At 43.7% G+C, this 11,791-nt stretch overlaps 1 protein-coding gene across 4 annotated transcripts in view; it reads right to left on the reverse strand.

Annotated features, from left to right (window-relative positions):
* ccser1 (coiled-coil serine-rich protein 1) overlaps window positions 1-11,791 on the reverse strand; it is a 103,852-nt gene that overhangs the window by 5,450 nt on the left and 86,611 nt on the right. The window lies entirely within an intron of this gene.

Below are 11,791 nucleotides of genomic sequence, written 5' to 3' on the forward strand. Positions count from 1 at the left end.
CACACACACACACACACACACACACACACACACACACACACACACACGCACATATGCAAGCACACACATGATGGGGAAGATGCCACATAAAGCTGGATGGCAGAAACAGGAGCCACCTGTTCTCTTTCACACTCCACTGCACCCCCTTATGCAACATATCTCAACACTGTCCCCCTTCTCTCTCTCTCTCTCTCTCACCCACACACACACACACACACACACACACACACACACACACACACGCACCCAAACCCAATATCACAACGGGACCAAGTGTGCAATGTTCAATAAAGTAGCACAATCTCATCCGACACTGAAGCTCATGGGAGAGTAAGCGGAGTTGACGTTTGCCGACACGATGGCTGTGTGTGTGTGTGTGTGTTTTGTTTTTTTGTATGTGCTGCGCTTATGTATGAGCATGTATCGGTGTAATTGTATGTCTGCACATACTGCATGCAACATGGGTGTCAATATGCATGTCTGTGTACATATATTTAGATGCCCAAGTGCTTTCATGGGTATGAATGTGATCATGTTTCTGTGCATGAAAATGTATATTACGTTAGTTTTTAAATGTAATTACTGTGTCAAGGCTGTCAACAGAAATTTGGTGTGAAAGTAGTAGTAGAAGTGTAATTAGCCAGACTACAGCTAACTGAATACGTACAGTATAACAGTAGCAATGCTAATTCAATGAAATGTTTTCTATTCATAAGAATTTCAACCTGAAATCACATTAAAGCAGCGAAGGGAGAGAGAAAGTGGAACACTTTGTGTATTGCAAACGATGCTCATTGGACACAGAACTGTTAGCTGGGATGTGTGATTGTGTCACAAGCACCTACAGATAAAACAAAACACTGAAATGAGGAGTTATTTGACTTATTGCTGATCCTTCATTCTCAACTCGTGTACTTGGACACGTCCAACATGATGCAACACTGCTAGTATGTGTTGCACTTTACAACACCTTTATGTGTTTTGTAGTACACACTGAGCATCATGAATTGTGTCGTACTGATGATTTGGCTCAGTGCTTTCTATGCGCTGGATATAAAAGGACAAATTAAGGTATCGGCTTTAATTTAAGTACAAGAAATACACACCTTCAATGAGTAATTGGACAGGCGGATTATATTGAATAATGTAGTATATCTCACGCAGAGTGTAACACTAATTATATCATGTGGTTTGAGAATTCTGTTGGTGCAATGGCTTGTGAAAGTTTCCAGCCCCTGAACACTGCCAGACTTTTAATATCTTACTGCGAAGTGCTATTTCTAGCTTTTTTTTTTTTTGCATTTCAAAGTATGAAAGGATTCTATGAGGATTTAGCTGTGACTGTGCTGGGCTCTAATTTAGTCTGAGGCGGTATTGAGTACAGGTTGGGGTAAATATGATAAGTAAACAACGTCCCAAGAGCAGCAGAAAAAGACAAAAAGTAAACAGGGTAAACCTTGCTTTGAACCTTTGTGTACTTGATATCAATAATCATGATTAGGAAATAGAGAAAAATATATTTATTGTCTTACTTTAAAGATACAGCAGAGGGAATGTCTTGTAGTTGGTATATTTCTTATATTATTATTTTTTTTTTTTAATCTCTAATGGCATACACTATGTGTAGGCCAGTTCAAATGATGACTACAAAAGACTGCTACATTTGTTGATTAAAATCTGTCCATGCTGCGTGTCTCTGATGCTTGTGTTCCCCCACATACAGTACACAGAAGAAGTTCCTGACACGCTCATTTCATTGTTGGTATGGCTTTCAAAAAACCTGAATTACAGCCAAACAATCTGCACTTTAAAAGCTCGGTCTCTATGTCCTTTCATGTCCACAAAAAAAAAGAGAAAAAAAAAGAACCACCACAGCGCTCCGCCAAAACATCAAACAGTATGTCGTTGTCTATGCAGCTTACTTAAAGAGCTCGGGGAGTGCGTCTCTGCTTTCTAATGGGCACTAATGGGTGCATAAACACTACAAGACTTCTTGCAGATTGCTTGATCTAATTAAGAGGAGTGAGAATTTCCATTCCAGCCAAATTTCCAACATAGGGGCGCTGTGAAAAAACATAAGGGTATTGCCACGGTGTTGAATATCCACCGTGGTGGTGTAGGTTTATGTGGGACGGCTTAATTAGGGCTAAAGCTCTTCTGTAGTGTTTTTCCACCCTCAGACATTGGAGAAAACAACAGAAGGTAAGGCGAGAACAGTAAGATACAAATTGGCAGACAACTTTGAAAGAAATAATTACCAGGCACAGTACAAAGAGTTGGTTGTAGAAGCATATGCTCTGTATCAAAGGGGCACTGCTGATCCAAGTTTGGATGGAGGAAAGACAAAACGTAAACAATTCGTCAAATGAATCAAGCATAGGCGTAGGTTCCGGGGTGGGGGACACACACGGGGGAACCCCCCCAACCCCCCCTCTACCTAATAAAAACTTGAAAGTAGCAGAGGACTTTTATTTTTGAATAACCGCTTGTACACGACTCGACTCACAGACGCAACAATGCCTCCGGCAAACATGGGGCAGTGTGTAATCTCAAAAGCAACGGTTGCAATCTTCCATAAAAACGGAAACAAGAAGCACTGTTGAGCCTCCACTTTGACAGATAGTGCAGGCTGCTGCTGCAGGAGTCCTGTGGGAGGACTGGAGTAAACACAAGTTAACCAAAGAGCCGGGATTCTAGTCTGTCAACTATACCGCAATATAATATAATAATCTGAGATTTCAAGAATTAGGTCATAATAGAATAGGTTGCTTTTTACCATCTCTGCGTCCCCCTCGCTCATAGACGCCTTTGCCTTTGTTAGGGACCGTTTCCTTACTGCAGGATGCTTTCCACTTAAAAGCATGGGGAAGTGGCTATAAACTGCACTTTATAGGAAGTGTGGTGAAGTCAACATTCGTGCGCACAATAAGTGGCACAATGGTGAGATTTATGCCTGATCAGAAGTGTTTTCTGTTGGTTTCGGTTTTCCACCTTTGATGAAGAGCAGCCCCAAGACGCTTCCCCGAACATTGTCTCATCCAGAGACCAGGGGCCCCATTACGAACACTTATAGGTCTAAGATCCTATGACAGTTTGATAACTGCACTTAGGATCGGAGTTTAGCTATCACGGAACCATCCTAACTCAGGGAAAGTCCAAATTAGGAACCATGAATTAGGATGGCATACATCAAGTCCTAAATTCAAAATAACTGCAACACATGTCTCGCCTAACTGGCGCCTAATCCAAAAATGGGCAAAGAGGTGGATCGTCGGTGGAGCTGAGACGGGCCCGGGTGATGCAGCATAGCAGAAAGCTAGCAGCAAGCGAACTGCGACTGCACCCACATGTCACTCAAAGCGGCCACGCCCTTAACTATGCCTGATTTAAAGATTTAATATAATTGAAAGAGTGAATTTTAATATAACTCAGCCCCCGTCCCGGTTGTCATGAACAGGGATATTAGCTATAAAGACCGAAACCATTTTTGCTGGTTTATGGGGATTGACTCGCTTTTGGATGAGCTGCAGTTTTTGGCACTTCTTCACTGCACCGGAGTGGACTGCCAAGACGATAAAAATAATAAATTAATAAACAGGTGACACGATTAGTGCCTCCGGCTTAAATTGAATGCCCATCTTTTTTTTGTCCATGATGACAAGTGAAAGCTGTTGATATAATTGCTCGTAGCCCCCTGGTACATCCTAAATATAGATACAGACATGACGGGACGAGTGCCGACTGAAGAATCAAATTTACAGGGATAGTTAAGATTTCTCAAGTTACGATATGATAGCAGGTCTGAGGTGGGATAGGACACAGCCATGAGTTTAGGAATTGCTTCTGTAATAGGAAGACATAATTGTTCCTAACTTTGAAACTTAAGGATTTTCTGTAATGAGGCTCCAGAGACCCAACGGGGTTCTGTGTCTGTCAGATGGTCTGGATGGGACACTACCTTACCAGCAGAGGAATAACGTAACACACAGCAAACTATAGGACAGGTAGGTTTTTGTCTTGAAATATTATGACTTTATCGTCATCAAATTATGACTTTTAATATAATTAAAAGTCAAAATATCCTGACTTCTTTTCTTCATTATGACTTATTAACCCCCCCAGGGCCCCCCACCCCCAAACATACACCTTTGAGTCAGATGCAAATAAAAGCTGGGGCGGTGTATGTGTGAGTGCACAAGAGGGACAGACAGACAGAGAAAGAGAAAAGACAAAACACAATAAAAGAGAGGAGTAAACAAATTCAGAAAAAGGTGAGAAGACTGCGGAAAAAAGAATGAGAAGCTGATTAAAAACACATTAGAACAGACCGCAAGGTGCAGAAAGAAAGAGAGCAGGTCTGATTTACAAACTCAGGTGTCCTTTCTCAAGTACACGCTCTGCGGCAAGCAGGCTGCCTCTTCTCCAGTCACAGAACGGCCTGTGTGTGTGTGTGTGTGTGTGTGCAAACACTCTCGAGTCTCACACACACACAGTCCTAAACACACACACACACATATAGACCTGGGTAAATCGGAGAGATTTAAGGGGGCCTCTCCTGCAAACTTAGTTTTTATTGGGCAGTGAAGAACACAGCAATGTGGTAATGGCCAAGTTTGCATAAAAGAGCTCCTTAAAACCCTAAAACATCCCTGTACAACGATTGCTGTTGCCTGCCAATGTCGTTTTTATACTGGCAGACGAGAGCTGGTGGAGGATTTATTTCCTGATTTTTCCTCCCCTCAAACAAACTAAAGCTAACTAATCATAGAGAATGGAACAAACTGCAGCAAGGTGTAAGACAGGCCCAAAAGTTTCTTCACAGTCAAATTAGGGGTAAAAGTTTGTAAATGTGAATTCTTTATCTTCTTTGACACCCACATACTATGTGAACAAAGTAATGCTGCGGTTCTTTAGAGTGTGAAACGCCGGGGTGTTCAGAGCGGATATAACAGCAGTGCAGTACAGCCACACAGATGGTATTTAGACGTTTCCCAACCGTGAGCCCAAACCATCCGGTCTACCTTTATCTTAACAGACAGTCATTCATATGTGTATGCCCAGTGTGACAGAAAGGTATAGTTTGCAAGGTGCAAAAACCCAGGAGCCAGACTAAAACAGATCTTTTTAAGTGAAGAGGCAGCAGACTGTACATCAAGCTCATTTGGAGAAACTATAATTTCCTTAGCTCCTGCCCAGGAAGTATCATTGAATATTCAGAGACAGGTTTTGCACAGCAGAGTCTCCCACATCAGCTGAAGGCACTTTGCAGAAAACACCTGCAACAATCAAACAAGGGGTGAAACTGCAGCCTGAGTCTGGTGTCTCAAGGACAAAGCAAACCTTTACTTTGAACTGGGAGGTTTTCATCAATACACAATCCCCATAGGAAGTGAGTCTTTTGCACAGCTGGGAGCAGCATCCTCCCTCTCTCCATCTTGACTTTGTTGCAGTCTTCCATCTTTATGTCTCTTCTATTCCCTGCTTCTCCCAACTATTGCCCTATACGGCTCTCCCAATTTTCTGACTGCCGTCTCACTTATGAAGTGAAATTCAACTTATACGATATGGTACAGGGGAGCACATTAAAATTCAGGATATACAGTAGCAGTAAATCTGCTACCGATCAGGATAGTAATTTCCCCAACGTAAGAACAGGAGAGGACAGGACAAAACAAGTAAATAAAGTTAGGGGTCAGAATTAATGCTGTGAATTATTGGACTGGGCAGGAAGTGCAGGAAATTACTCAAAAAACAAGGCTGAGACAAAAGAGCATTGCATATTGTTTGCTTATTGTAGTAATGGTCAACTACTTTGTAAGTAACATTGTCTCTTAGTTACATTTACATACGTGTTTGTGTACATTTGATAGGTGTTTGCCGATGTGTGCCAAGTCCTTGAAATCTAGCTTTTTTTTTTCTTCTTTTCAGTAAATATGAATAGGAAACTGCTTTTAACTGTGTGGGTATTTGAACTTTGGAGGTTGCCTATGTTAACAATAAGCAGGTTGATCTCTTTCAGCCTAATCAGGACCTTTGTCAAAATAATGCTGAATATGTGGGTTCATGAAGTCCAGCAGGCATAAACATCGTCGGCTCCCCTTCCCCGTCTGTCTCCGTCTTCTGTCCTTTCCCTGTCTCACTCTCACTTTGACCTCCCTTCTACTCTCATCTCTCACCTTGTGCAACACTCTGCCCTCCCTTTGGTCCTTTCTTCCCTCTTTCGTCGTTATGTAACTTGGTGCTTAAGAACGCCAGCAGCAGGAAGGGCTGAATGGACCCTGACAGCTGTTGGATTGATGGTACGCTGCTGTGGTCTGGAGACCATATAGAGAGAAAGAGAACGAGGGGGAGGAAGGGAAGTTTTTTTTTCTTATTTTTCCGGTGGTGACAGTTGGGGTGGGGTTGGAGCTGTACTGATGAAAAAAAGACGGCGCGGACCAAAGTTGAGCTTACGTCACTCCAGTTGTCAATCTAGCCCACACTGCAGCAAACTGCCAACCAGCTGGCTGGATGTCACATCCTGGACGTCCCTGCTGGAGGCACACACTGAGAGGCAGGACACTAATGTGATGCACTGCACAACTAATGGGCTCACAAAGCTCCCAATCTTCCTGTCACTGCACGACTGCAAAATTATCGAACATTAGGCTGATGTTATATTGAATAACTGCAGTCAAACACAGTAACCTGCTGCAACCCACGAGTATCAAACAGGGTTGTGCGCGTCTGTAACTCGATAAATATTTAGACTTACAATACCTCAGACAGGGCATCTCCGCTGCATAGCAATGTGGCTGAAGGCCTGAATATATAACAATGTCTGGGACTGAGTCATCTCTTGCCTATTTCACTACAAAGAAATTCGGAAAGAAAACAAACTTATTTACAGCAGTCGCCTGGGGGGAATGTTGCAAATATTATAAGCACATAAACCATGACATGCACTCCCACATGTTTAAACACACACTTGGAAGAGGTGTGAATCTGATGGAGGTCACTGTAAGGTCTTTACGGGCATATTAACCATTGCTGCTAACTTGATGCCTCTGTTATATTAAAGATCTCCCCACAGCTTTGCTATCATAAGAACCGGATGTGTTGATGTTGGTGCGCACAAACTATTTTCTGTACCTGTCTGGTCCAAATAATTTAGATTCAAAGCACTTCATACACACAGCGCCGCCCCGTTCTCTGCTAAAGCACCTGGGGAGAGCAGGACCGGTGTGGCAAATACTGTATAATCATAATGCAAATGAGTCCACCGTGTCCTCTGGTGACTTTTATTGACTTTTGGAGCACCCGGTCATCATTGTCCCCTTTAAAACAACTAAACTCTGAAGTCACGCTTGAATGGACAAGAAGAATTGAACTACCTGGGGTCATGAGCTCACTTTTAGCCAATGATGTACAACAATTTATGGAAAACTTAACTGTCAACAACAAAACAAAGGAGAAAAGCCAAGTAGCTCAAACTGGAGGTACTTGATACCATCACAGACAGCTTAATGGTATGCGGCTAATGAGGCATTTGGAGCTCCAGCTATATTTTATATTTGTTTGTTGTATCTGTTTTTTCGATTGCCTGCATGTAGATGCCGTCGATAGTTACTGTGTGTATCTTGCAGGCACACAGCTGATTACACGTTGCCTAGCAACAGCGAGACTCGTGTCACTGATAAAACTCGTCAGTGCGACCCGAATCACAGCTGCAGGGGGTCGGGAGCATCGCAGTTCACCTTGGTTTTGAGGCATCCAATGGGATCGCTGCCTAAGACTGGAGTGGCTGAACTTGGGTCTGATCAGTGATTCTTAGTCACTACTTGTGATTGCCGATGTTGAGAAGTGTGTGGCCCCCGGACTTCCAATTGGCTGGCAAGTATCGTACCGTGTGCCATGCTGTGGCCAGGAAGCCTAATGAGGTTTCTTGAGCAGCTCTGATGGGCATAGATGCTGAGAGTCTGGCATTGCTCATCAACCACCATCCCTAACAGGTCTGAGTGTGCACGCACATACGCCTGTGTGTGCGTGTGTGTAATCAAAGCGAAATTCATCGACCACCAGCCTGTGCCAATATGCTTGGTGAAACATTGCCCAGAACCACAAGCAGGAAAAGCGGGTGGAAAAAGGAAGGTGAGTGAACGAGTAAAGATGAGGGAAGGAAATCAGAGAGGATGGAGGGAGGGAGAGAGAGAGTGAAGTAGAGTAAAGGGGGGGGGTTAGTAGAGGGGGGGGAAAGAGGTGTGAAAAGACAAATAACATAACAAGGAGAAAAGTGGGTCAAAGAAATAAAAGAGAGGGGGTGACACATGGGTAACAGTGAGGCAAAACTAGAAAAGAAGAGAGGAGAGGACAGCAAAGGCATAGATAGCCGAGTGGGTGAGAGGAACAATGGGGGACAAAGTGAGAGTAAAAGGTGACAGCACAGACCCAACCTTACAGGAGATTACAGAGAGAGATAATTAGAAAGCTAGAGTCGGGGGTGAAGAGAAGTGAGAGAGGTAGCATCAATAAAGGGAAAGAAAGAGAAACTGTTGGAGTCCTTTTGATGGAAAGCTGCACGGTGCAGAGGGACATGAACTATTCAGGGTTGTAATAAATGTGTGTCAACAACATACACTTCAAGGGTCCCATTGGTATCCAAAGAAAGACTACGCCTCATTTCCCGACAATAAAATCCTGTTTAAATAGCAGTCGCAACTAATATTTGATCCTGTCTGCTCTGTAAACATTGACCCTTCTAGAAAGTTCAGCATGTGTACGCCAACTTCTTTGTAGGTATAACACTGAAGGTTTTGTGTACCAACAGCGCGACTTCTATTTATAAGGATTGCTGAGAATTAAATGCCTGTCACGTGCTGCTGCTCATTTCGGCTCAACGGGATTGTCTGCCTGATTTAATGCCTAATTTAAGTAATAAAAACGTAATTATCCACGACTCAATTACCCATTAAGCTTCTAACATCTATGTATCCATGTCACCCTGAACATAAAAAACACCTATTGCAATCCAGTATTCGTCTTTGCTATTGAATCCCCACGAATAGCATCCCCATATCCATGCTTGGATCTTTTATATATGTCTAGTTATACCATTTTTGCCTTTCTCCCCATTTCCTTGTTACATTAAATTTTATGCGTCATACAATAGTCCAACTGGCTACTATAACTGTCTCTACTGTCTTTTACGATAAAGGAGACACTGGTTTGCAGGATTGTCACTTCTCTATTGCTGTCATGCCAAATCTGTCTAATCTGCTTTCCTATCCAAAGACATGCAGGTCAGGTCAACTGGAAACTCTACGCGGCCTGTAGGTGTGAATGTGTTTGTCTGTCCATGCGTGTTAGTCCTGTGATACCACGTGAAACCTACCTCTAACCCCATGTGTGCAGGGAGACTGTCCACACTCCTGCATCATTGAGTTTAGTGGTTTAATTGATGATTAGAGGCATGTTTTACCTGTTATACCGCAAACAGAAACTCCTCATGATTTTTAGCTCCACACAAGCACACTTGGCTAACTTCCCCTCCTTGTGCCCTTCAACTGTAACTGGATTGATTGCTGCACCTGGCTGCTCCCCCAGGTGTCGACATGGTCCCCACTGGTGCTGTCTAATTATTGCAGAACCTGTGATCTATGCTCAGCATTACTCTCAGCCTAATATGTTCCTGTAAGCTGTCACTACTGCTCACCATGTGCATACAACCAGTAGGCGATTTGTTCATTTTTAACAGAAGGAGACGGTTCACCCATTTCGCTATACTTCAGCAACACGGACAGCACAGTAGATTTATAAATTCACAGAAAAGTGAGAGCCGCTTCTGAAATGCGCTGCGTCGCATCTGGTGGAAACAAGAGCGTCGTCTCGAGCGGCCGCCATCAGCTCTGGGGGCCGCCTTGCTGCAACACGGCGCAGCTAGGCCTGGTGGAGGCTCCTGACCTCAGTCAGATGAATAATCAATGAGTGAGGTAGACTAGACTAACTTATTCAACAACACTCTCTCTCTGATAGTAGGGGATGGCATGTATGACAGGTTAACAATGGGGCTGCACTTTGGTCATTGCATGCAGTAGTCTAGTTTACACAATCTCTTCACCTCTCGCTGTCATTCTCTCACACAACCACAGCGAGCACCGCGTCGCTCAGTCGCGACAACTGTGCTGCTATAATGCATAAAGTTTGTGGGTCGGGTTTGGGTGGCTGTTTAACTCGTATTTTTGAGGGGTGGGCAGTGCGGCTTTGCTCTCAATACGAGTCGGGTGGGTGTGGGTAATACACCCTAACCTGCTCCATCAGTGATCCCCCTTAACTCCCCTACCACATTTACAAAATGTTACCAATGTGTATTAGTTACCTCAATATTAACATTGAGGTATTTGGTCAAAAACATTGTGATATTGGATTTCCTCCATACCGTCTCCATATCCCTAGTTGACAGTATTGTTTACGAGGGTTGTCTTCATAATACGGAACCCTGGCCACACCCAGATCTGGACTCTTGTCAGTGTACATTCCCTTGGCTTTACATTCATGGTCTAGCTGAGACCTGGCAGTATACCTGGGATTATTCCACCGTAATCAGGCTACCACTGTTGGCTGGCTGCTCCTTCCACCAGCCTCACCCTCCAGGCTGCGGGGGTGGGAAAGCTGTTCTGTCCTACTCCATGCCCAAGGCTTCCACTCGAGCCCTAAGATTGCCTGCATGCATGCCCATTAATCACTGAGTTCTGCACACCCAAACACTTTATTGCACTTCTCTGTAACGTCTCTTAACTTTTAAACTTTGGTTATTCCATGTCTCTCCATCTGTTTCAAAACTGTGGTCATAAGTCTTGTTTTGGCTCGCTGTCGAGCCATGACAGAAAAAAACTAAACATGTTATTATATTTAGACTCACCGTGCACAGTCTTTCCAGTTCCACATAAGAAACATCTCAGGGACTGCAAGTTTATACTCTCAAAATGTCTTCTGGCTGGAATACTGTAAGTATGACTTCTCGCAAAACTCACAAAGAAACGTCCAACTCGTCCAAAACTCTGGCTGAATCTTCACTTCTGTCATTTCCCCTGTACACAGCACCCATCCTCTCCCAGTCACACTCCCAAAACTTCTAGGATTCTAGGAGTTCTAGGATTCTGCTACTCAAATACTCAATACTCAAATACCTCTGATGGATGAACTGCAGCGCTGTACTTCTGCTTTCCATGTCTACAACCCAGTCAGTGCCTCTCTGCCTCCTTTTCCACCCCTTCCACCGAAACCTACAAATCTGTGGTTGTGCCTTCTGCTCTGCAGCACCCAGGCATGCACATCCATCCTGCAACACAATGCGCTTAGCCTCCACAACTATGCCCATTAAATATTAATTGGATTGGAAGACTGTAATATCCACAATGCAGCTCAATTACATATACTATCAAACTATGAGTGTATAATAGTGTTCTGACTCAGAGGCTGCGAGTTGGTGGAGTCCTCTCAGTGTGTGTGAACATTTGCAAATGTTTACTCGGAGCTATAATATACCTGCTGTTTTTCATGTGATCGACAATGAAATATAGTAAAGGGGCTTGACAGCTAGAGTTTGATAGGATAGATTGACAGCCCGACAGTCAGGAAAACAATGAAGATCGTGGTTACGGCAGTTCGGTAAGGAGTGTCAAGAGTGATACATCATGTGGGAGAGCTCAGGAAACATAGCAGTAGTGGTGCTCGAGTGTGACTGTAAACATCTTCACACAGACGCGTACATCTACATATACCATGTGTGTGTGTGTGTGTGTGTGTGTGTGTG

Source organism: Anarrhichthys ocellatus, unplaced genomic scaffold (assembly GCF_004355925.1).
Source record: "Anarrhichthys ocellatus isolate YVR2014 unplaced genomic scaffold, GSC_Weel_1.0 scaffold17, whole genome shotgun sequence".
Lineage (NCBI taxonomy): Eukaryota > Metazoa > Chordata > Actinopteri > Perciformes > Anarhichadidae > Anarrhichthys > Anarrhichthys ocellatus.